Genomic DNA, 25,499 nt, shown 5'->3' on the forward strand with positions numbered 1-25,499 from the left:
CCTGCCCTGTCTCTATAATGTGTTATGATTGGGCAGATGGAAATAATTGACAGGTTTTGGGGTGGAATAGCTTCCTTTCATGGCACTGGGGATCATGAATGTCAGCCTGCTTGCCGCTGATTCTCCTTAACACCCGCCAGTTGATTTTGGACCTTTTTGTCCCCATTTTACACAACAATCATACATATGCTCTGACGGCCTACTGCAACATAGATTGTAACCATGACATGGAATGTAACCATGAGCTGGACCCCGTAGCATGGAGAGGCGCACAATGTTCACCCTTCTCTACTGAGCTTGACTTGTCTGGACTCAGCGAGCTGTGGAGGACTGGAAGAGATAGCAGAAACAGAATAGAGGTGCAGCACAGGTCTTTTTACCCATCTCTGCCCTGAATATTTGCTTACTGGCCACTCCTGTGGTCTCACAGTTTCCTGCAAAAGGGGCTTTCACTTCATCCATGTGGGGCATAACATTTTGTATGTGAGTATAACTTTTATGTGTGTGGAAGGATGTGTTTGGAGTGTGTATGCTGCATATAGCTGTGGTAACACACAAATCCATTTCTTATTTCCTGCACTTCAGTATTACATAAAAGGAAGGTTAGAGAGGGCCTTCCAGGTAGCAAAATGAACAGCAGGACTTCTTCAAAGCTTCCCTAGAATCCTCTGTAGTGGACCAGACTGTAGGGTGTGGAAGGTAAAAGAGAATGTCACTGTGAATGTTGGAAAAGCCTTACCCTTTTCTTCTTCATTGTTTCTAGGAATTGTTTTCCCCACCAGGTTGACAGTTAGGTTGGTAAGCCCCTCCTCCTGTTGTACCCTTGTTTCCTGTCTGCCTTTTGTCATGATCGCCCAATGCATAAAACCACCAGTCACCCAAAAAGGCCCAATATTTTCCACAGGAACAATCTGGACACACAACGTGTATGTATGGAGACGCAAGATATGGCCATACTTATTGGAAGCACGCAACTGCAAGGAAGATGACAGCTTAGATTAATACTCTGTAACTGGGTCGCTAGCACCCCGGTTACCTACGTCGACCCTGGACCGACTAACCAATGTCCCGGGGGCACTTTTAGTCAAAACAAAGCGACGGAGTACTGTGGAAATCCGGATACCCGGGTATCCAACAAAATAAAGGAAGGACTTCAGACGCGAGCGCGGGTGGCAGAAGAGACGGGAGGCGAAACCGAAGAGAGAACAAACTAAGAAGACCGAGACAAGATGAGAAAACAAGAATTCAAAGGGGAACAGGACCCGACATCCCGGGCACCAGAAGCTCATAAAGGACCCCTCTCCTGCCACGTCCCTGGAGGGACGTGGCTAGCGCAGGTACGTTCCTGCTTCAGCAAACGTTATAATACTCTCCTTGGGAGGGAGGAGGGAGTGGGCGATGGGAAAAGAGAAACAGGAACAGGCAGACCTGACCAAGCCTACATTAGCGGACAAAGAGAGAGACTCTTGGCTTAAGTATTTGTTTTTTAACTAACACAGCAGGAGAACTGTGAAGTCAACATTCGTCCTGAATCAGCCTGCTTACTTCATTTTGGTGACCCAAAGGGAGCACCCCATGATTTGGTGATAGTCTGGGACATACAGTAGAAAATACCCCAGCACCCCTCCCACCACACCGCACCTCCCCTTCTAACTCTAACCCAGAAGCCCATGAATACCCGACTTACCGTTCCTTTCTTTTTCTGTTCTTCCCACTCCCAACTCCAACACCGTTGAGCTTTCCGCTTCCCCTTGGAGAACTGAGATTGCGCCATTGGAGATAACTACCTGAAAGGAGAACAGAAGAACAGATCAGAAGCTAAAGGAAGGGAACCTTGGGAACCCAGAAAGAGACTGGAAGTCAACAAGAAAGAGACTGAATAAGGTAATTATAAATAAGAGAAATAAAGGCCACACAACAGAAAAACGAGATCTCGCCTATTATAGTTTCTGTGCTATTATTCTGTCCAAAACGCTATACCCACACCACCTACAGTGGTGTCAGAAGAGGACCAACGAGACAAAATCACATTCCATAAGATGGAGGTTAAGCCGACGATTGAAGATATGATACAGCAGCTAGAAAAGGGACAGCGTCATCTCCAAGTGGTGTGGGAGGAACACCAAAGGGAAGCTAGGACAGACAGAGAAACCCTTCAAAGCGCCCTTAAGAGCCAGGCCACCATCATAGCAAATAATCAGTTGGTACACGAGACCGCCTTACAACAATTAACGGACACCATAGCTCCCTCGAAAGTCCATCCCAACGTGCCCAGCTCTGTCCTCCAAAAGTACTAAAGGGGTGAAGATCCTGATGCATTCTACATGAACTCTGAGAGAGTGGCAACCTCCGCTACATGGCCAGAAGACAGATGGGGACAGTATGTAGCACCATGGTTGACCGGCAATCTTCAAGCTGCGTACCAAGCAGTTAACCCTGGGGGAACAACCCCTTAAGCAGAAATAAAGAAAAGTATTTTGGAATGCGTTGGTTTTGCTACTGAATGTTAGAGGCTTAAATTCAGGAAGACTAAGTGGTGCCCATCAGAAAACCCCTGTGCTTTGTATTACAGAGTAAAGGATCAGAGACTAAAATGGTTTGGGCCAATTGGCACCGATAGAGAGAACATTATTCAGATGGTCCTCCTTGGACAGCATTTAGAGGCCTTACCCTCTGTTACCTGTAATTGGATCAAACAGCACCCCAACATTGATACGACTATGGCAAAAGACCTAGCCTGTGCATATCACCGCTCCACGGATTTTAGACCCGGCCCCTCAAAAGGCGCTCCTCACCCTGGCCGGCCGATAGGAAGCCCCTCTCGTTCTGTACCTCGGAAAAATCCTGAATCGATTTTTATTCCCCGATTTAATGAGAGACCCCCAACCCAACAACCCCAGTGCTTCAGCTGTGGAGAGTGGGGTCACACTGCTCGCGTGTGCCCCACAAAGAGGAGAAGCCAAAGCCTATGGAAATCGGCGTTACCAGAGGAAGAGTTCTGTATACCGGGAGAGAAAACCCGAAATATATCAAGAGTGTCGTTGTTAACGAATATGATACCACAGCATTAGTAGAGGCGGCAGAAGAGACAGGAGGCAAAACCGAAGAAAGACCGAACCAATAAGACCAAGACAAGAAGAGAAAAGAAGAATCCACAGGGGAACCAGACCCGACGTCGCAGGCACCAGAAGACTGTAAAGGACCCCTCTCCCGCCACGTCTCTGGAGGGACGTGGCTAGCGCAGGTACATTCCTGCTTCAGCAAACGTGATAATACTCTCCTTGGGAGGGAGGAGGGAGCGGCCGGTGGGAAAATAGAGATGAGAACATGCAGACCTGACCAAGCCGACATTAGCGGACAAAGAGAGAGACTCTTGGCTGAGGTATTTTGTTTTTTTAACTAACACACAGCTGGAGGACTGTGAAGTCAGCAGTCCTCCTGAATCAGCCTGCTTACTTTATTTTGGTGACCCAAAGGGAGAACCCCATGATTTGGTGATAGTCTGGGACATGTAGTAGAAAATACCCCAGCACCCCCCCCACCACACCGCACCTCTCCTTCTAATTCTAACACAGAAGTCCTCCAATACCCAACTTACCTTTCCTTTCTTTTTCTGGTTTTCCCACTCCCAACTCCAACACCGGTGAGTTTTCTGCTTCCCATTGGAGAACTGAGATTGCGCCATTGGAGAGAACTACCTGAAAGGAAAACAGAAGAATACATTAGAAGCTAAAGGAAGGGAACCTTGGGAACCATATAATAAGAGCCCAGAAAGAGACTGGAAGTCAACAAGAAAGAGACTGAACGAGGCAATTATAAATAAGAGAAATGTGTACACACAATAGAAGATCTCACCTCTTACAGTTTCTGTGCTATTATTCTGTCCAAAACGCTATACCCACACCTCCTACATTCTCATAACAAGAAGTCTTCTGTTTATCATAGACATTAGTGCCACAAACTGAAGTACATTAGAGCAGAGTAGAAAGAGCGTGGACTCATTTAGAATCTTCAAGAAGACCACGCAAGACTGATTCTCAGCAGACATCATGAATAGTTGCAGCTATAAAAGCGATGACCAAAACGTCATGCCCTTGCTAGTCAATTTGAGTCTTGATAGTGAAGAAACTTCAGAGAGCTTACCTGATTTGCTCTGATTGTCCAGTGACACCAGCAGAGACATATTTCCAGTACTGCAGCTTTGTTGAGGTTTTCACGCCAGCAGCTGCAACCCTGAACAGGAAAAGAGAAATATAGTAAGTGACAACATTTGATACGCGTAGGTGGGCATCATCAATGGACAATTACAAAGGCATTGCATACTTCTGGCGCTGCACTAATCAAAGGCATTCCTTTTGGTGTTTCTATGCATGAGCAAGTAGTTATTCACTTCATTGAACTCTGAGGATCAGGGAAGGACATTCATTGTGCCTCACTCCTCGTGGGCCATGGAATCACATGTTAGTGCTACTGAGCAGTTATCCTTGGACCTGACACTTGGAAGGGGGTCCCAACTCCATCCCAGCTTCCTACTGAAACTATGAAACAAATACTATGACTGAACTAGTTTTGGAGGCTTTTGCAAAAGGCAGGACTTGAAGGAAACCGGTACCAGAGCTGGGCCTGTGAAAACTCAAACTCTGTCTGCAGATTTGGTATAAGTATGCTGGAATTTCTGCAACCTGCCTAAAGAAGAACTGTCTCCTTGAGGGAAGAAGTTAATGTTCTCTTGAAAAGAGGTCCTCGAGGAACTCTTGCATGAAAAAGGGGATGTCCAGTTTGAGGAGGACAAGGAGGTGCTGGGGTAGTTCACTGCAACCCAGGGAAAGATGTGCATCACCAGGCCATGTGCTGAGGCCCTTGAGGCTCTGCTACCCCTGTGGCATGCAAAGCATTAAGAGTGTTAGTCTTGGCTCAGTGGTTATGGAAAACAGAAACTCACCTTGTGGGTTCCTTGAAAAAATATGAAGTGCCTGAAGGCACAAGTTTGTGCACCAGACACATGACTTGTTGAGTTCTGGAGTCTACCCCTGTTGTATGCGAATTATTGGAAAAACAAAAACTGAGAAACTATACTGGTGGAAACCAAATCATAGAAAAACTATTTCAGGGAAAAACAATTTTAAAGAAATACAAATAATTGAAAATTAAAGGAAATATTATGAAGGTAATCACATTAAACCTGGGTAGAGTTTAGGGGTATTGAGGATTTTTTTTTTGGTACAGGGACGGGTGATGTGGGTGTTTTAGTGGTCAGGGATAGGTCGAGTTCAGGCATGTAGATAGTTTTTAGGAATCAGAGAATGGTGGAGTTTAGGGGTGGTGAGTTTTTTTTTAAAGATCATTAATGGGTGGAGTTTAGGAGTGGCAAGGGGGGGTTTCAGATTCACAGATAAGTGGGATTAGAGGTGGTAAGTGTTTTAAGGTTCAGGAATGGATGGAGTATAGAAGTAGAAAGGCCTTTAGGGTTCAGGGATGGCGGAGTTTGGGGTCAGGGATGAATGGTGTGGTGAGGGGGTCTGTGAATTAAAAGCACCAAAGTAATTGTTTGACATTGTAAAAGATATAAATCCACAATTATGTCCCCCAAATTAAGTTAAGTGGTAAATGCCATCCATCTGACAAAGTTCAGTTAAACAGTTTAGGTGAAAAGGTTTCTCAGTAATGGTATTCCACAAAGTTGTTTTTCTATGAAATCACATATAACCGTTTACTTCAAAGGACTTCTCTGAATGAGATTTAGAATGCTCAACTTCCCTATCCTGAGAGTCAAGTTCTGAATTTGTGATTACTTTTCTGTTCATAAGTATGGTTAAGCTCGAGAACACCAGTGGTGAGAGGTTCTTGTTACAATTTGAGCCCACTAACCCCTGATTGCTATGGGACTCCAGAAAAACTTCCCATAACAACCCTCAATCTTGCATTTCTAACATCCTGTACAGCCTGACACATGGACAGGATGCCACCAGCGTACTGTACCTTGTCATGCATGTGCTACTGTGAATGGAATTCACAGACACATAGCCATGGCAGAACTAAAATGGAAACGTCTGTCTTCTAGTTGCTGATGTGCAGTGTGCATGAAAAGGAGTGAGCCACTGAGAATATTTGTTTTCATGTAGCGGTCTGGCAATCCCCTATATTTGTTGAAGGTGCTATGTCCTGACACTCTCCTATTGTACAGCTACCACTGGATGGGGATATTACATGATCTTCTGTTTTGGTTCATGGTTCTATCTATATTAATGTTCACAGAAAATATCCCACACGACCTGTATATCTTCAGTATCTCAATTAATTCAGTGTGGTCTGATTGTAACTAATAATTCACGAATACATAGAGATTGTTATTTCTCATTCCCTTTGTTTATTGTTTCACTTCTTCATCCAAGTGTATTTATTAACATCATGTGTAGAATGTGAAAACATTATTTCATGACTTGTACATATACATTTTTATTACAAAGACATCAGATATTGCACTACATCTCAGCCAAGTCAAAATGCAAAATAAGTCTCCATCCCCATAAACTAACTCTCTCACTTGCCACACATAACCTCATACACACACACTATAACACCTTTTCTAATCCCAGTCAAAACATGCATACACCACTGTGCAAATGGGAAGAGATCTTCTCCTTTGTAGTGTTGTGAACAAACATTAAAATAGTTCACACACGTTTCGGTGGGTAAAACAAATTCCACAGCCACCTTCTTCAGGACCACACTTCTGTTGGAATCTACTTTAAAAGGCCCAAGGGGGAATCTTATGTTTTTTCAACCTAACTTCAGGGGTCTGCTTATTTCCAGCTCTACTAATGCCATAATAGGAATTTCCTTAGCGGTAGAGGCATATACACACTTCCCCGTGGCTATATGCAATTAAATCCTGTTGGACTGAGAGAGGAGTCTCTCCTCCTAATATCACTCTATTTCTTTTTATGGTGAACCAGGAAGAGCCTCAGACGTCAAAATGTCTTGCTCACGACTTTTTCTGCTCACATCATTTTCTGCTGAAGGCAACCTGGAAATGTATCCACAAGCACACACTGAATCGGTCATAATTTGCCACCGACTTCCCGAGACTGGACGCCCACTATTAATGACCAAGCCAAAGCAGGCAAGTGTAACATTGGCTTTCGGGCATTTCCTTTGGACACTATTGTCAAGGCCTCTCACAAAAATCCCTCCAAAGTTTGCAAATATGATAACATAAATTGTTATCGCACAGTGTTATGACTATGCAGCAACCTTGCATTCCTTGAGAACCCAGCCCAACCATATCGCTATCTACCGGCCAGTTCCTAAACAAAATAAAATCAGCTGTGAATGTGTTAATCCAATAGAAATTTCCAGTCAGATTTTCAAAGATTTTGCAAAAATATGAAGATTCACAATTAAAAGGTGTCATATGTAAGTTATCCTTCTTCGCGTTTACTGTGGAATCCTGAAAACCAAACTGGATTTTAATATTAGGCGGGTCGGCGAGCCTAGCCGTACAACTAAAGGACTTTGAAGGTTGCATGGCAAAATGATAAGATCAAGAATATGGACCTCCTCCTAAATCAGCTGCACAATGTCGACTTCCATCATATCCTCCAAGCAATCATACATTGGTGAGCTTAGATTCACTTCTCTAACTCCATATCTACTTAAGTTAATGATATGTTGGCAGTCAATACTGTGTTGTTCATAGAAGTGCAAGTTAATATAAAAACCTCAAAGTTTTGGTAAATCACAGGTTTGGAATATGTGTGGCACTTAAGTAGAATCCTACTGTCCAAACCCACGTTTTACTGTTGCTGACCACTTTGAAATTCGAATACAACCGTTAGGTTTGTGCATTTTATATCCCCCCTTCTAACCTAGTCAAGGAGGGCCCCATCTGACTCACAACCACTCTGCTGCACTCCCGTTAGGTACACCAGCCACTATGATTCTCCATCCTCGTGTACAGCACTGTATTGCTTCACGGATGGATTTGCACTGTATAAATACCAACACATATTCACATTTCTTTACTTTCTTTTTAATTTTTTACATCTTAACGCCAGGTGCAGGACATAGGCTGTGTTTTTGTTATACTGCTAATATTACTAATTACATTATATTTGAATATTTGATTTTCCATTAATGGGCCATTGGATCAGTTTGGGCAGAGTGTCCACAATATGCTAATCAGACACTTTTTACTAAGTCTGAAAGTAAGATGTTCTGTCTCAGTTTTACTATGAAAACCTGGCAATGGCGACATCCCTTGACATTGCACCAAACAGTAAAAAATACAAACTATATAAATGAGTTTCTTGTTTATTACGTGTGACCTATTATATTGTCCAGTGTTTATTTGACCTCTTTTCATTCCATACTGATGATGCTGAATTAATATTCTTGCAGGTGGGGCGGGTGCAGGGTCGCATAGACATTCCAAAAATCTTGCTGAAAGTGCCACATTACGGGTTTTCATTTCACATTTCCAACCTTATTTCAGTTTGAGATCCTATCTCACTGGAGTAGGAAGCGAAAGTTTTCATGCAAGACAGCAGTTTCTGAGATTTGTGTGACAAGCGGGTATAAAATTCAAATGACTCCCCGGTTTAATCCATTCTAAGGATATCGCAGTAAATCAGTGTATCAGATGCTGACAGGAACCTGCTACCTCAAGATACAACTTTATCAAATAGTTTACAGGTGAAAAGAGAAAATTCACTACAGTCAAAACAATATGTTGGTCAGGCTGTGTGTGCATTTCTTGCAGTGGCTGTTCAGTCTGCAGCGATGGGTTAGTTTTCTTTACAGCAGTGGCATGCAACGAAAGTCCATCAGTGTCGGATCCATATAAGATGATCAGCATGTCCTCATAAGATACATTCACTTGCAAGGAATGTAAAGATAACTCATTTACATAATTAGTGATTATCTGGTACTTCTGGACCTATCTTGGACAACCCGGCTCTAGTGCTAATCTCTTGGTTGCCAATTCACAAAGGTTAAAGGAAGCTTGAGTAAATCTTTTCATGCATAGCTTACTTATTAATGCAATTCAGAAATAAAATGTTGACTTATATGGTTAAGTTATACATGACATGTTGTACATACAACTGTATGTGATTCACAGAAGCAAATACCCATGGCCATTGGACTTATGCGATTTTGCAGTCATGGTGTTTACGCATAATAATGGATTTGCCAATCTATCATTTGCTGCCTGTTCTGCAGATTTTAACACAAAAAAGTATTTCTACCTCAAAAAGATCAAAAGCTACTAACATTGCAGCAAGCCTTGTTGCAGTTGTCATGCAGAAGAAGGGCCTATGCAAATATGGGCAGGTCATCTTTCATTTGCATGAGACTGTATTCCAGTGTAAAGCGGGCACTGAGGAGGTCAAACTTTTGCCCAACGTTACTATTTAAAAACCTTACAAAATTATGAAGTAATTCTATCACAAAATGTGCCACATTAGGTCGCACAGTTTGCCTTTTATGCAGTATAATTTAGTCAACCCTGCCACATAATTTGGTCCTTCTCTGCTGCATTATTCCAGTGCCCTGCAGTTACCAGTTCTGACATTTGTCCTGCCACAAGACTTAGGGCCTTATTACGAGGCTGGCGGTCCAAAGACTGACAGCCTTGCGGTGGCAGTCAGACAACTGCTGCTGTGGCGGTCTGACTGCCACATTACGAGGTTGGCCGGCAGACCCGCCAACCTACCACTGTCCCCACCATGATGAGTGATCCTGACGGGCTGACGGCGGTGTAGGTTGTAATCAGTCAGAGTGGAGCTGAACTCATCGCCACCCTGGTGATTACTGCCTTGTTCATCACCAGCCTTTTCATGGCGGTTTCACCGCCATCAAAAAACTGGCAGAGAACATGTTCAGGGGGCCACAAGCCAATTGCATGCAGGAGTTCTCCTGCCCAGCATTCTGCAAATGTGCACTGTCTGCTGTGCAGACAATGCGCATTTCAAGGGTGCTAGTGCCCCCGGCGGGTGGCAGCATTTCCACTGGCTCTGTTATGAGCTGGCGACAAGGCTGACCGGGAGAAACCTTGGTTTCCGCTGGTCAGGCCAGTGGGAAAGTCGTAATGAGGCCGGCGGGACCTCCCCATTGTGAATTTGGCAGACGGAGGTTTCCATCCGCCAAACTCAGAATCGTTCCTTTAATGGTAAATTTGCACAGGTCCATCTTCAGAATGAAATGATTTGTGTTTTAGAAAACGTCATGGTTTTCTGTGTAAGAGGAGAGTCTCTTCCTGGCATTATCAATGAAAAAACTGCAATTGTTCCCCCACGTAGGCCACTTAAAACTCCTTGATTTACTTACGGGCAGCTAAGTAGGAAGAAATATTGTGGTTCTTGTTTGGAAATCGCCACCCTGTTTTAGAGTCTACTTAACAATTTTAAATAGAAGTCATTGAAATCGAAATTCTGACTGCTTAATTGTGTGAAGCTTAAAAAAATCAGTGAAAAGATCAGTAACCTTACTAAAAGTTTGGGTTTGGGAGAATAAACTCGTGAAGGCGCTTTTGCACAATAATGTTCTGTTTAAACTGTTTTTGAGAGAGCATTCTCACATAAAAAGTAGGATTTTGCTGACTTTTTTCTCAAATCCGAATTTTGCACAATCTCTCTCACAAACTGTACAGTCTTTGAAAGGTTTGCAAAGCCTTCAAAGTTTTAAAAAGAACTCCAAGAGATTTTGTCAAGTAAAAACTCTGTACATTCGCAAACCAGGCACCGATACTTGCAATACATGCCCCTGGTCTATCCCTTGACACTCTTATAAGCACACCCTTATTTTTCACAACCTTTATACACATGGATTCGGAATCAGTGCATCTAATTAGCACTTCATGTTTCTTTCTTAATTAGTCGCGTACTAGTCATGTGTAAAGTAAGCATTTAGAACAGAAAAAATCCTATTTAGGAGCCAGTCCTCTCTGACGAGTCATTGTTTACAGTTTAACTACGTTCACTACCTCCAGCTGTTTTAAACTCCCTTGTGCCTCAAATAATACACATTGATTGTATCTATGAAACAATGTTTCATACAAAACAATGTCAATGTTTTTCGTTTTCGTTGCCTATATTAGTGGTGGGTGAAGTGGTTGTCTATGTCAGTGAAGGTGAGTCAAAAACAAGAAACTTTGCCCCTTGCAAAGAATTGTGAACCTCCCCATCTTTAGCTGAGGAATAGTTTCGCCCATGCACTACAGCCAAATATCCTGCCCGGCATGGATGTGAGATCAAGCTAGGATGCTCTAAACCAGGCATCTAACAGTGGCTCCCAGACACCTTCAGGATAGCTCATAGCCTTGAGTTTATTTTCTATCTAAGCACAGTCATATTTTCCTTTTAAAGTTAAGGAAAGGATGTGTTTATTTAGATTATTATCATCAGGTTGCAGAGAGCAGGGTCTGATAATGAGCAGTGCTCAGTCAGATTTATGATCCAGACTCTAGCTGGGAGGCAGAGGTGAAGAACTTAAGCACTAAGAAATGTAACTCTTAAATAAAAGTCCATGTCAACTCAGTATTGGAGTGAGAACAAAATGATGTTTGTGAATGCTATTAAATAGGAGAAAATTCAAATTAAATGTTAGACTAATGATTAAGTTAAATCTTCATTTTAATTTTCTCCCATTATAAGTTGCCACATTTACAAACAGCAGGACGCTTGCTCCCAGTGGTGAGTAGATACTAAGAGACATGTATAATTGAAAAATAGTCATTTTTTTCAAATAAGAGAAATGTACAGAGCAGAAAAATGTTCCATATTTTGAACATGTTTGCAGAACATTTTCCTGTGCTTTATATTTCTCTCCTTTAAAAAAATGGTTGTATGTTTGTGTTTTAAATGTAACGGCGCCAGATATGGCGAACAGTATGTCCTGTACCACTGATACTTACAACACAGGCTTTCAGTCACCATACACATATATCCCATTCATACCCACACATGTTCGTCCCCAAAGACCATGCTCTCACTAACAGACATGCCATCCCTGCCATAGTGTCTCTAATCAAACTATTTTATTAAAACCATAGTGTCTGGATCTATGGACATTAGGCTTGAAGTCAATGGAAATTGTGGCCTTGGGAGTGTCTGTTAACAATGCACGAGTTGTTTAGCCTTCAGTAGTTCACAATGATTTTCACTGACCAGAAGCAGCTCTCACTTCAGAAAAGGTTGGGGACCCATGCTCTAAACCAAAGTGACAGCAGGGAAACACTCTATCCGCTGCTATGCAGCCATGTAATCTCCTTCCTACTCTGTGACTTGTGGCAGTGGTGACATGAGAGGTGAGTGAGCTAATGAAAACAGAGGTGAGTGGCTGACAATTGTCAGACTTGCAGCCCTACACCTCAACTGGAGCATTTCTACTACAGTTGTAGACTTTTTGGGGGGTCTTGTCTGTAGACAGCTTTTAGCAGTTTACCAAAGAATTATTATGAACCCGACCAAAACTAACAGGGGACTTCTGACCTTCCAATTACCTACCATTGGTTGGCGCTCGTGCACTCTCATTTGCTTGCATCTCATTTGAGAGCTTTCCTTTCTTTTCTGGTGCTTGATCCTCTCTTGGAGCATATATTTTTATTTGATGGCTGGTATTCTTACACTGCTCACATTTGGGCATCTACTCTGTGTGAGTGCATATGTTTTCTTGGTCCTTCCATCATATGCTGGTTTCCCTTAAGATAATTCCCCCATCCCGCATGGTCCATATTTCTTTCTTTTCCTCCCACCTAATCGATTGCTTCACACATGTAGAACTTTTTTGCTTTTTTTATTTATTCACTCCTACCACCTCAAGCTCCTCCATAGCTTCCCCATATTTGCTTCTTCCCTTATTCCCTTCCCTTCCACACACGCCACCACCAACTCTCCTTTATCGGTTATCTAAAAAAAACAAATATATATATATATGATTTAGTGGCGGTCGCCACAAGGTAGTTGTATAGGTATACTTAGGAGCTAGATTCTACAGAAAAGGCATTTTTTGTTTTGCTATTAACTTTGGCGCCATTTGATGAATCTTCATGAAATTTTCCCCAAAAAATACAACGGTCACTTCAGCATCTGTCTGGAAACGTTCAAGGCAATCTGGCAAATGGGGCAGAGAAAATGGGGCGCTCCAAAATGCTTTTTCGCTATGCATTTTTCTATAGGGATTTTTGACAAGAATAGCGCCAGAACCACTGGATGCAATAACACTTAATTTAGCATAAAGGTAGCTATTGTTCCTTTTTGTTATTTGGTGCAAATCTGTTCAGACGTTTTTGAGTAATTAATGAAAAAACTATTTTGTATATAGGGACGCAAAGGCTCCTCAACAAGGAAGTATTGGCAGCCATGTTGGGACTCGGCTTCATCCGCGTCCCAGAAGAAAAGATAAAAAGAAAGGAAAGGGGTAGGGACACCCTGACCACTTAGCACCACCCCCCCCCCCCCCCCACCCCGAGCCAAAATTTTTTTTTTTTCATTCAGCTGGAGTCATGGCAGAGTCGCAGATCTGCTGAAACTTTTTTTTTAAATGAGGTCTTCCATGCTTGTTTTAATGAAGCCCTTGGGTGAGCCAGGTCCCAGAGGCACTGAAATTTTGAATGCGGGGGGGCTGCCCACCCCCCCGCAGCCCTGGGGACAACCACCTCCCCAGGTCTGATATGTTAATAAAATGCAGAGGGGCTGCCCAGTCCCCTGCAGCCCTGGGGTCTGCCACCTCCCCTGGGCTAGTATCTTAATTAAATTTGAGGGATCACCTGGCCCTCCCACAGCCCCAGGGATGCCACCTCCCCGGGGCAGAATTTCTAATGAAATGCGGGGGTCGCTCAGCCCCCCGCAGCCCCATGGATCGCCACTTCCTCGATGCTACATTTGAATAAGGTACGGGGTCTCTTTCAGGACCCAGGGCATGATGACCATAACCATCCCAGGGCTGTTTAAGTTGAAGGGGGGCCACACGCCCCTTCTTGTGGAGCCAATAATGGCCCTGGGGACCCCCACCCCCAGGGCTGGCTCCTTCTATGTCCCAGGATGCCTACACAGCTGTTTGGTCTGACTTGGTGGGAGCTTTGACAGCACCAGCCAAGTCTGAGCAAATACTCTGGTTCCAGCAAGTGAGAGCTGTCAAATAGCTCTGACTTGCTGTAAATGGAGGTTTCCTCTGCTACCCTGCTACAATTGCTCTCTCAGACAAAGAGCTGCATAATTAGCAGCTCCCTGTTTGTGACAGCAATGGCTGCTCCCCCTAGGAGGAGGGGAGCCGGCTACGATGGTGGGGGCCTTAAAGCTCCCTCGAAAGTCCTCAGCGGTGGTGACTGGGTGCCCTAGGGGTAACCTGGTGACATTACCATGCCCCAGGGGATGGTGTCCCCGGGGCTGAGATCGGCCTAGGGAGGAGGGCCAAATGCCCCCCCCCCCCAAGAAATAAAATGTTTAGGCCAACCCCTGGTGCTTTACAACAAACAGTGATGAAATACTTGTGTTTCAAATACAGTGACAACAGCAGTACCAACAGCAGTAAGGTTCTGCTGTTGTTATTGTATTTGAAACGCAAGTCTTTCTTCACTGTGATTGTAATGCACTTTTAAAATGGTTGCCTTAACTACAAACACAGACCATTAAAAAGGCTACGGCTAACATGCGTTGGTGAACCTACGTTAACAAACTTGCCACTTGCACCCTGTACATTGGTGTCTGTGCTTTTTCTTAGTTGTAAGGACATTTGGTACACATATATACACACACGCACACTTATCTGCACATATATATAAATATACATATGTGTGTGTGTGTGTGTGTATGTGTGGAGGGCCACTACAGAAAATTAAGGGAATGTGGTATGTAGCCCCTCTCTCCGAGTCATGTTAGGACCTGGGGACCCCATCCCTATGGCCACTACTAAAATTAAGGGGGAGGGAGGCTGCAAGACCTCCCTTACCGAGACCAGAATCCAGAATCAGAATAGTTTGTTGTATGATTAGTTAAAATCTTTACCATTTGAAGAACCTAAAGAGTATATACCAAAAAAAACACAATGTTCATAAAACTATTGATACTATGATTCGTCTTGGCTTAAAATAGTGTTGCCAGAGCTCATTAGGGAAAGATTGGAATAGAGAACCTAGGTAAACGATAAAAATTAGCTTTAGGTAAAGGAAAGATTCAAAAGGAGGACAAACTAGGCCATAAGGAGTCTTATCCCAGGCTGATACTAGCTGAAGCAATCTGTTGCTTGCAGTCCTTACTGTAGAAATGTCTTTAATGGGGAAAACTCCCACATGGCAGGAGGGGGCTGTCAGAGCTGTTATCGTCCAGTTCCCAGACTGGGTCACTACTTGGCGGACTCCTTCAAGCATTGTATTTGCCAAATTTAGCCAGTTACATTGGGTCCATGAGGGTGAATACCAGCCTTGGGGCCTCACTACAAAGTCTTGTTCCATGTGCAAGAAAAAATTGTTCTAATAATATATGATGAAAATTCAGGAGTGCCGGACAGCAACATAATATGTGATTACAAGATTGGTTCTTGTAGCCACAAAGTCTACAGTTGGGGGTTTTGGTGAGAGACTGCCACTTGGGCTTTACTTCTCTTGTTTGTAGACCCATTGCCCTTGCAAACATTATTTTTTTCAGACAGGGTTTCCGAAGGGTGCCACCAAGTAGGTTTGGGGTCTGAGGCAATCTGAGTGGGCGTTAACATATGATTGCCCCACTGCTACCAATATTTTGGATTTCAAAAGGTTATCCATGTCACTTGCCTTGGACAGCTCTTTTGTTTTTCTTTTCAATGTTGCTTTAATGGCACACCAGAGCTGCTGATCGTCCAATACCAACTGATCAGTTGGAAGGGTGGCAATAGTCTTCTGAAGATAGAGCAACCAGAGGTTCTCTTCATGGGAAAAGATATTCTGTAGAACAGCTTTCAAAGTATGAGGGGGTCCTTTTTGATCCTCTAATAGTAATTTACGAAGGACACCATACTTGCCCATTTTTGTGCCTCTTGACCTAATTCTAGCCTTATTAGGGAACTCCGGAGGTATATTGGTAGTCTGCAAACCAGTTTGGATGCTTTAAGTTGATACTTCTCCATAGTGTTGACTAATTTGCCCAGATAGTCTTTGTGGCGATATCTGATTGTCGGAAGGAGAGTTGCTGCTAAGGCTCACCTTAATAGGACGGTGAAAGGCTTTCCAGGGCGTTGTTTAATTTGCACTTTCAAACTATAATTATAAATGCCTTTGGGCTCCACCTTGAGTTGAAACCCAAACACCTAGGTAGTTGTAGCTGGCAGCTGTTTTGATTCTTAGGGCCATATTTATACTTTTTGACGCAAAACTGCGCTAACGCAGTTTTGCGTCAAAAAAATTAGCGCCGGCTAACGCCATTCTGAAGCGCCATTCAATGACGTTAGCCGGCGTTAGCCGCCGGCGCTGCCTGGTGTGCGTGGAAAAAAACGACGTACACCAGGCAGCGCCGGCGTAGGGGGAAAATGGAGTATGGGCGTCCTAAAATGGTACAAGTCAGGCTGAGGCAAAAAAATCGCCTCAACCCATTTTGCGCCATTTTTTTACGACGCCCAACCCCCATTGAAATTACTCCTGTCTTAGCAAAGACAAGAGTCATGCCCCCTTGCCCAATGGCCATGCCCAGGGGACCTATGTCCCCTGGGCATGGCCATTGGGCATAGTGGCATGTAGGGGGGCACAAATCAGGCCCCGTATGCCACAAAAAAAAAAAAAAAATACTTACCTGAACTTACCTTAATGTCCCTGGGGTGGGTCCCTCCATCCTTGGGTGTCCTCCTGGGGTGGGCAAGGGTGGCAGGGGGTGTCCCTGGGGGCAGGGGAGGGCACCTCTGGGCTCATTCTGAGCCCACAGGTCCCTTAACGCCTGCCCTGACCCAGGCGTTAAAATCCGGCGCTAATGCAGGTTTTTTAGACCCGCCCACTCCCGGGCGTCATTTTTGCCCGGGAGTATAAATACGACGCATATGCATCGGAGTAGTTTTTTAAGACGGGAACGCCTACCTTGCATATCATTAACGCAAGGAAGGTGTTCACGCAAAAAAATGACGCTAACTCCATGAACTTTGGCGCTAGATGCGTCTAACGCCAAAGTATAAATATGGAGTTCGTTTTGCGTCGAATTTGCGTCGAAAAAAACGACGCAAATTCGGCGCAAACTGAGTATAAATATGCCCCTTAGTGAGCCCAGGCTCTGAGAGAGATGAGATTTTTAGCTGAGTTACCAAAGACTAATACTTTGGTCTTCGATGCGTTGGCCACCATATTTTTGTCCTGGTTGTTCCTATGCAAGGTGTTAAAGGTCCTCTATAGGCCAACTCTGGTGTGGTCCATAGGATGATTTCATCGGCGTTTTGAAGTAGTGGTACCTTAGTGCTTCCAATTTTAGGCAGTAACAGGTTTGCTTGTTTCAGAGCGGCCCTTTGTCAACAGTGTAGAGGTTAAATAGCATGGGCACTAACATGCAGCTTTGCTTGAGGCCATCATCTCTCTGGATGACCACTGTCAGGATTAACTTCACTCAGACCCAGGTTAAGGTATACAGATATATAATGGACTGGAATAGATTGGAACGCTCCATTCTCGGAGTTTTCTCCATAGGCTATTCCAGTCAACCAAGTCGAAGGCAGATGTGTAGCCCACAAAGCAGATAAAGAGAAGAAAGTTGTTTCTTGCAAGTTGACCAATGACTTAAGTAAGGTAAGGCTACTGCATTGCCAAACCTTTTCCAGCCCGAGGCCCACATCATTAAAGGTGGGGGCCTTGGTGTCCAACCAGGGCATCCATCATACATTTTTGGGGTGCAACAGGTGGAGGCCCAATGCAATTAGAGCCCCAGCCGCATCCCTGTATGCAGCGGGAGCCGGCATTGCTTCTGCCCGAAGAGAGCAGCTACTTATGCTGCTCCCTGCGGGTGGGAGAGATATTTTGATCTGTTTTCCTGCCTGCACTGAAAAATATCAAAAATGTACTCCCAGCTGCTAGAACCATTTTCAAAGCTCCTGAACAGTGGGAGCGGACATTGAGTTTTCTCCTGTTTGACGGGAGATTAAAAGATGCTCCTGCCAAGCAGGGAGCAAACACAGATCGCCTTGCTTATGCCAGTGAAGGCAGGGAACCGATGTATCAAGGGATAGGCTCCCTGGGAAAAAGCTAGTTAGCGGGCCCCAGAAGATGGGGCCTGGGGACATTAATGGCTCAGGGAGAGAGAGTCAAAACTACATTGAAGAAGATGGACAAAAATGCTCACTACTAAGTAAGGTAGTGAGATTATTATTCATAATGTATATGGCGGCATAGGAGACGTCAATGATGACATTTGTGATATCAGAAATAAACTTGTATAAGTAATTTTTATCAACACTTTAACTATTTTACTAACTTTTACAAGTTTTTTTTTTAATATATTTTTTATATTTTACAACATACAAGCAGTATGTTATCTACATCCATCAGGTTGCAATAAGAATAAACTAAACAGCTAGTAATAGGCTAGTCATTTTACAATTGCTCCCTAGCGATATGTTTACAGCATACATAATAAAGAAAATATACAAATGACAAAAAGAGGACAACAGTAAACCATTGCACGCTTTAACCTATTGGACTCCATATACTCCATTTATTGCCACCACAAAGGCTCCAACCTACTGTATCTCCCACGTTCTGAGCACCGTCATTTCATTCATCGTGAATATGTGCTGCATTCTTGTTACACCACTTTTGCGTTTATAAGTTTATATTCAAACCTTAATGCCGCTTTCTGTACAATGTTTTCGAATCTTTTAGATATACAATTAATCCTTTATCAGTGACATGCACTCATAATTTATTTTACTGTGCAATCATAATTTGTCATTGCTCTGTCGCTGCAAAAATGAACAACTCAAAGAGCCTTCACGTTAAAAATCATAGTCCTAACCCCAATGTACATAGGTGCGGTTGCAACATAGGAAATGTTTTTGTACACCAAGAGCATTGTGACTGAAGTACTAATCAGTGGCAGCACAAAGCTATCATTTGCAGAGTCACAAAACTCCTTCCTCATTCATATGAATGAGGCCGGAGCCTTTTTCTCACACTCTGAAAATATCTGGATGCAGGGATGACGGTGTGAAAGAGAAGACATCCATTCCTTCGTTCGTGCTCACTGAATACCAACATTATAAGCAGCCTTTCCCTCAAAGTGAGAAGGCAAATAAACCTTCGCATTCTGCCCGCTCCCGATGCCAAACATACCTAGTCACAAGATGGGTTTTGTCCCACAGGAACAGCATGCACTGTGCTGAAGGGATGCCATCTCCTTTAGTGAGTCACTATCAGACCACCAGTTTGGAACCACAATTGTGGTCACACGCCTTTAATACATTGCACTGCAATTGGGTCGATGGGGGGGAAGCTCCTTTCACATGCCCTCGTACAACTCAATGAAGTAAAGGGCATTTTATGAGATCAGGCTCGTTACCTCTTTAATTAACGAACCGTTTACGGAAAAATGTTCCAAATTCTATGTGTAAACGGATGACATCTATGTCATTCAAGTTACTGTGAGACAGCAAACAACACTTTCATAAAACTGGCCATTTTCTGAACTGCAAATACATACTTGCTGGGGAGCCAAAATCAGTTCCGGTTGTCTCTGGCAAGATAGAGTGGGAACATTTCTCTGCTCAGTGGTGATGGAACCATGAAGTCTGGGATTCTTACACTTGTTCTCTTGCTCACTGAACCCAGGCTTTTAAAATCACCTTTTCTTTGCGGTTGCAACATGTGCTTGCCCGTTTTAACTCATCGCTGAGCTGTGCTTTACCTGTCGGCTAAGTTACGTTTATGACAACATCCTGGTGCCTCAGTTCCCAGAGGGCCAGTTCATCATATTACCTACCTACCGACTTCATTCCAGCAAACAGCTGCAGAACAAACACCGCAACTTACACAGGAAAAGGAGGAAGTATATCGAATCCACATACTTCTAGCTTGACTGACTTCATCGATAATTTTGACGCAAGCTTTTACAAAAATATCACAGAACTGTACATTAAAAATATACAGTGTATACGTACTACTTATATACGAACACATACGTAACTACCGTCTTTATGAACGAGGTCCTTTTTCTCCCTGTGCCTCTACTTCGAAATATGTATAATCTAAGACACTAAAGTTGTGAAAATAAAACTGTACAGCATGCTCCACGGTAGCAGCTCTATGTCTCCCCTCTTCCTCTCCACATCCCAGCTTTTGCCATCAGGGGTTCAACAGGGCCCCACACATTATACTATTCTATGTACAGCTTCTTGTGTGTGAGCTGCTCCTCCTGCAATTACTCCCTCTATGTAACATGTGTCACTGGCCCGTGGAGCTCAGTGCATGCTATATCAAGTGTCAAAAGCAAGTAAAAAGACCATGATAAAGGAGTCAGTAGATGTCATCAGCACTAGAATTCTATGGAGCTTTTTAGTTTACCCTATAGAGACTTCACTTTATTGGACACAACATCTATACTGAATCAACCCTCTACAGGGTCCATTTGCCAGTCACTAAGATCAGAACGATAGCCACGGGGCAACATTACATGCTATTCTTCCTTAAGTACCCCCAAATTTGATTGCATATGGCTAGTCTATCTCTGGAGTGCCATTCTGGGCAAAATAACGCTGGACTGGAAGGCTGTCCCTGTATTTACCAGAGCTTAGATTAATTTATGTCCTCCACCCATCAGCTAATTGTTTTTCTAAATGTATGAATCAGAGCTACATACTACTGTGTATGCCTTACATCTCCTAACTATAAACTCACCAACTGATCCTCCATGTTTTTTTCTCCGGCTTTATTTTTTATGTGCAGTGCACAAACATTTACAATATACCCAAAATTCATTTGAGACCAGAGGTGAATGTATGTCGGTTGAAGTTTACTTGCTCCGTGTTTTTTTACTCCGTATTCATTTACATTTTGCCTCAAACCATAACTGTGTGTAGTCACTTTACTTCAAATGCCGGATGTATTTCTTCCGCTTTCTTATTGCTTTTAAAACAGCCTTTTTTTTGGGGGGGGGGGAGGGAGCTTTCCTTAGAGTTAGCTGCACAGCGATATTTCACGCTTATCCCTAATGCCATTTTTGTGAGGGAGGACTCGTAAGTGTTTTGCAGCTTCGGACTGATTGACACAGACGCTTTATGAACTACACGTTTCATATGGAGAAACTTATTCTATGTCATACTAGTGATGCAACTACTGTAGTAAATGGTTCGACAGGTGTTCTCTGGCGCCTTCTACAGTCCACTCTATTTAGTGAATGGTACTTTTTAGTCATTTATATTCTTATGGTCCCGAGGTATACGAGAAGCAGCGCCATCTTTGACTTTCACAAATGTTGGCTTGGCTTTACTGAGGCCTCACTGGAAGGCATTCCTACCAGAAATTGACCACACGCTCAAGGCCACGATTACAGGTATCACATTTAAGGACTTTCTTCGTGGTATCTAATGTGATTTAACTCTAGCCCTATCCCTCAACCTAAGCATGGCTTATAAAGCTTTTCCTTCTATATGAGATAAATTACCATTATATCGTATGTTTTAAGGATATGGCGAGTCAACAAAGACTTCTGTGATCAAATAGACTAACGAGGTTCATGGCTTAGACCTCTGAGATTACTTGTGATAGCCTTCTTCTATGTAATAGGGTGTATTTTAGTCCTTATGCATGGTCACATCTTCACCCTCTCCCTCCAAACTTCCCATTTAATAATTGGTTTCTCATTTCTGAAAACATATAACAGATATGGTATCTGTAATGTGAAAATAAACACATCTGCAAGCAACTTGTATTTCTTGCAGAAACACGTAAGAAAAGTATTGTAAGTCAGTATGAAAGCTACGTTGTGCTTTTGATTACATTGAATGAACTGAAAATATATTCCTGCTCAGCTATTGAACCTAGAAAGAGCAATGATTAATCATTTTGCTATCAATCCCTAATGTTTATTGATTGCCAGGACAGAAAGCCTAAAAGAAAACTGAAACTTTAGCCTATGTTTTATTTGTTTTAGTGATAGTTGAGTGTTCTGCTCAGGGAGCTGCGTTTGTACTGTCTGTGTTGTCACAAATAAACGGTAACAAATTTTTTAAAGATTATATACAGGGATTTCAGGCTTTGATATGCTGTCCAGCGTTTCTTTGATGGCCCATAGACCTTAAAATAGTTTACTAGCCTATTTTGTGATGCTCAACATTTATGGATAACATTCATTCCTGATACATACTCAACAATCCTCTATCAGTGACCACATTTCTGAGGAACTAACACAGTCAAATCCCAATGGAAAAGGGATTTTTCTCTCTCTCACACCTCTGTCTGTTTCTTTGTCTCAACCTCTCTGTCTCTGCTTACCTCAAACCACAGCTCTGTCTCTCTTCACCCAGGGTCAACATAAGGAATATGGGGCAAGACAGAGCAAGACACATTTTGGCAGTTTTTGTGTGACACAATTTCTGTGAAACGTAACGTGTAATTGAATCTTGTTTACCATCATGCAACCAAGAATCCATAGAAAATTGTTAAATATATGCAAAACTGTTCCGAACAGCTGCCAAAATATGCATTGCCAGGACCCCAAAATACCTTAAAATGTGTTTTAGTGTCTCGTCTCCTGGCTGTGGCTAATAAAATTGTGCTCTTCAGAAATACGTCCCAGTGCAAATCTCAAAGTTCCATGTGCAAGGAGGCGATTTCAGAGACTACAATCTGTTTAGTCTGGCGCCTGCCAAAGGGAAGGTGTGGTGAATCTACTCAAAGTGTTTATAAAGGAACAGTCCATCCAGCCGCATATCCTTACAACTGTGGCTAAGTTCATGGGTTGTTGTTGGAAACGGCCACTGCAGACTGTGAACTTGTGCATCAGACCTTCACTGTCTGTCACACAATTTTGTAGGATTAGTCTCTCTTTTCTTAATTTTATCTGTCCCATATGCAAACGAATAATGTGTTTCCTTGATGTACATGCTCACCTATATCAGAAGTAGTGTAGATAATGAAATTAAGTTAGTAACATGGAATTTCTCCGGTATGGCTTTATAATTAGGCTATTTTTATATTTTTGAAGTTTACTAAGAGACACATTGTCGTCTGCCTCTGTTAATCATAGAGAGGTCATTTGTAATTTGCCTACACTTCATGCCTGCACTTCATGGGTTACATATCTTTGCAGTAGACCATGGGTAGACCAAATGTGTCCTGTCAACTTTTAAAGAATTCTCTTGTGAATATCAAGCATCAACCTTTCTTTATGTTATTATCAGTTCTTTCCTTCCCATCATATTGATCCTAAGGGAAAAGGTTGTTCATTTATTGCTCAGAAATTTGACTTTATGTTTTATTTCAAAGACTAAAGTTTTGCATTCAAAATGCCCTATTTGGTGTTCATGAACAAGATGTAAGTGAATTGCCTCTTGACATATCATTCAAATGTTAACACAGACTGGACCACCGATGACTCCTTTGTATTTTTTGGGGTTTTTTTTTTGTGTAGTGTGGTACAGAGACAGTGTGAAAAATAGGCATTGGGAATGTTAACCTTGAAAGTACAAATAATAATTTTTTGATGGGTCTCACGTTGAGTTTCAAGCATGATTCTCCTCAAAGCTTTCTCACTACATAATGGTGTTTTTTTGTCCTAAACATTACATCAGTGAAACATACTTTACAAGTTGCATGATTATTCGTGGAACAGAAATGCAACTATTTTTCTGTTATACCCACTTTCCATTCAGTGTCCCTCGAGCTCTGTCATTCACAGTATTGTTTCATGCAAGTTCATTTTACGTATCTACAACAGGCCTACGTGAGGGTTTTTAGGTTGAATCCCCAAGATGTTTAGAATTAACCTATAGGGGTGAAGTTGGTAATTTAAAATGAAATACTATTCTTTGTCAATGAAGAACATTGATTCACACACACACTTACAAAAAGTACACTGAATATAATACGGCATATTCACTCAGGAATTGTGTCATGATGTATGCTCAAATATAAAATTTGATTTAGATTCTAACCGAGGCAGTTAATTACCTATAGTATTACTATAGCTTATTGATATTAAAGGTACGATGTCCTTAAAACTGCTCAGGTATGAAGATCTCTTCTTATCTTTCTTCTGTAAAGTGTACTGACACCTGACTAGGTAGAGTCATGCTATATACATATATAAAATAAATAACAATAAAAAAATGAAATAAAAATAGAAATAAGCCATTCCACATTTGGCTTGAGACCATATACTGAGTTTTGCAATGGTGGTTACCTCGAACAAAGCGATAACATAATGTGTTTGGAAAACAATCTTTGAAGATGCATTCTCCACACACAGAGAAAATGTCCAATTTGTCAATACATTTATGTAGAAAGGGGAAACATCTCGTCTCCATTACAAATTTTGAGACCCTCATTTTTATATCAACATAATTAAAGCTGGTGGCAAACCAGTGGCAATGTTATCCTTAGTTATACCCGTTGTAGTGGTGAGAATCTGTCATCCAGTTATAGTTACTCCCTGATTATAATAATTAATCTTGGAAAGGTGGTGTCATTATAGCAGTGATGAAGAACGAGCTATTGCATTTTCCTTCTTATGTCAGCAGAATCCTTGCCAAACCTCTTTTGAATTAATTAGATTACAGGGCACTTGATAAGGGATTGATTGCAACCGCCAAGCAGGCTTTACATCAGGGTTTTTATAAGCAGTACAAGCGCACGTGTGATCGTAGACAACATATACCTGGCTGCTGACTATGCAACCTTCTTTAATGGAGTTGGCTGGCAACGCCTTTGGAGCAAATAAAGACAAATGCCCATTGATATAAATGATTGCTTTCTCTCATGATTCTAGTCATTAAAACATCTGAATCTAGTTGCAAAATCCTACCACTACCACCTCTGCTGGCGCACATAAAATCATATTGTGTCCTCTATTCGATTACATTTTTACTCAACAGATATTCTGGCTGGTCTCCAAATTCTTTGTAGTCACTGTGTAATGCAGTACCCTCAGCTGCTGCACGTGGAGAGTACCTCAACGCTCAGACAGAGGCTCCAAAGTTCAGTGGCTCCCACAACTGCAGAGGAGAGGAACTGCAAGAAGACTGAACTGACAAATATTTTTGTCTTTTGCACATGTAAACATACTAGTCACAAATGGGATCACAAACAGTGGTAGCTTCCAAGTAGATATTTGGGGATCTCCTTAGTGCAAGATAGAACCTTGGAATAATCATACAAATATTGAGCGTTAAAAGTATCACTGTTTAAAAAAGTGTGAATATGACCCCTGGTAGGTTGTCCTTGAACTTCCTGAAAGTCTTTTGAAACCTAAAGTTGTCTCCCATGGCCTGTATGGTGCAAAATATGGAGTTTCAAAATATGTTCTGCCTTAAAAACCATAGAAGGAATGTGTTGGTGATCGATT

At 42.5% G+C, this 25,499-nt stretch overlaps 1 long non-coding RNA gene across 1 annotated transcript; it reads right to left on the reverse strand.

Annotated features, from left to right (window-relative positions):
- Nucleotides 1-1,687: 1,687 nt before the first annotated feature.
- On the reverse strand, nucleotides 1,688-19,812 carry LOC138283290 (uncharacterized). Its single transcript, XR_011201169.1, has 4 exons — nucleotides 19,641-19,812; nucleotides 4,144-4,233; nucleotides 3,599-3,698; nucleotides 1,688-1,787 (listed from the first exon to the last, which is right to left on the reverse strand). It is a non-coding gene; the product is annotated as an uncharacterized lncRNA (long non-coding RNA).
- Between the last annotated feature and the right edge of the window lie 5,687 nt (nucleotides 19,813-25,499).

This window comes from Pleurodeles waltl, chromosome 3_1, assembly GCF_031143425.1.
Source record: "Pleurodeles waltl isolate 20211129_DDA chromosome 3_1, aPleWal1.hap1.20221129, whole genome shotgun sequence".
In the NCBI taxonomy this organism is placed as follows: Eukaryota; Metazoa; Chordata; class Amphibia; order Caudata; family Salamandridae; genus Pleurodeles; species Pleurodeles waltl.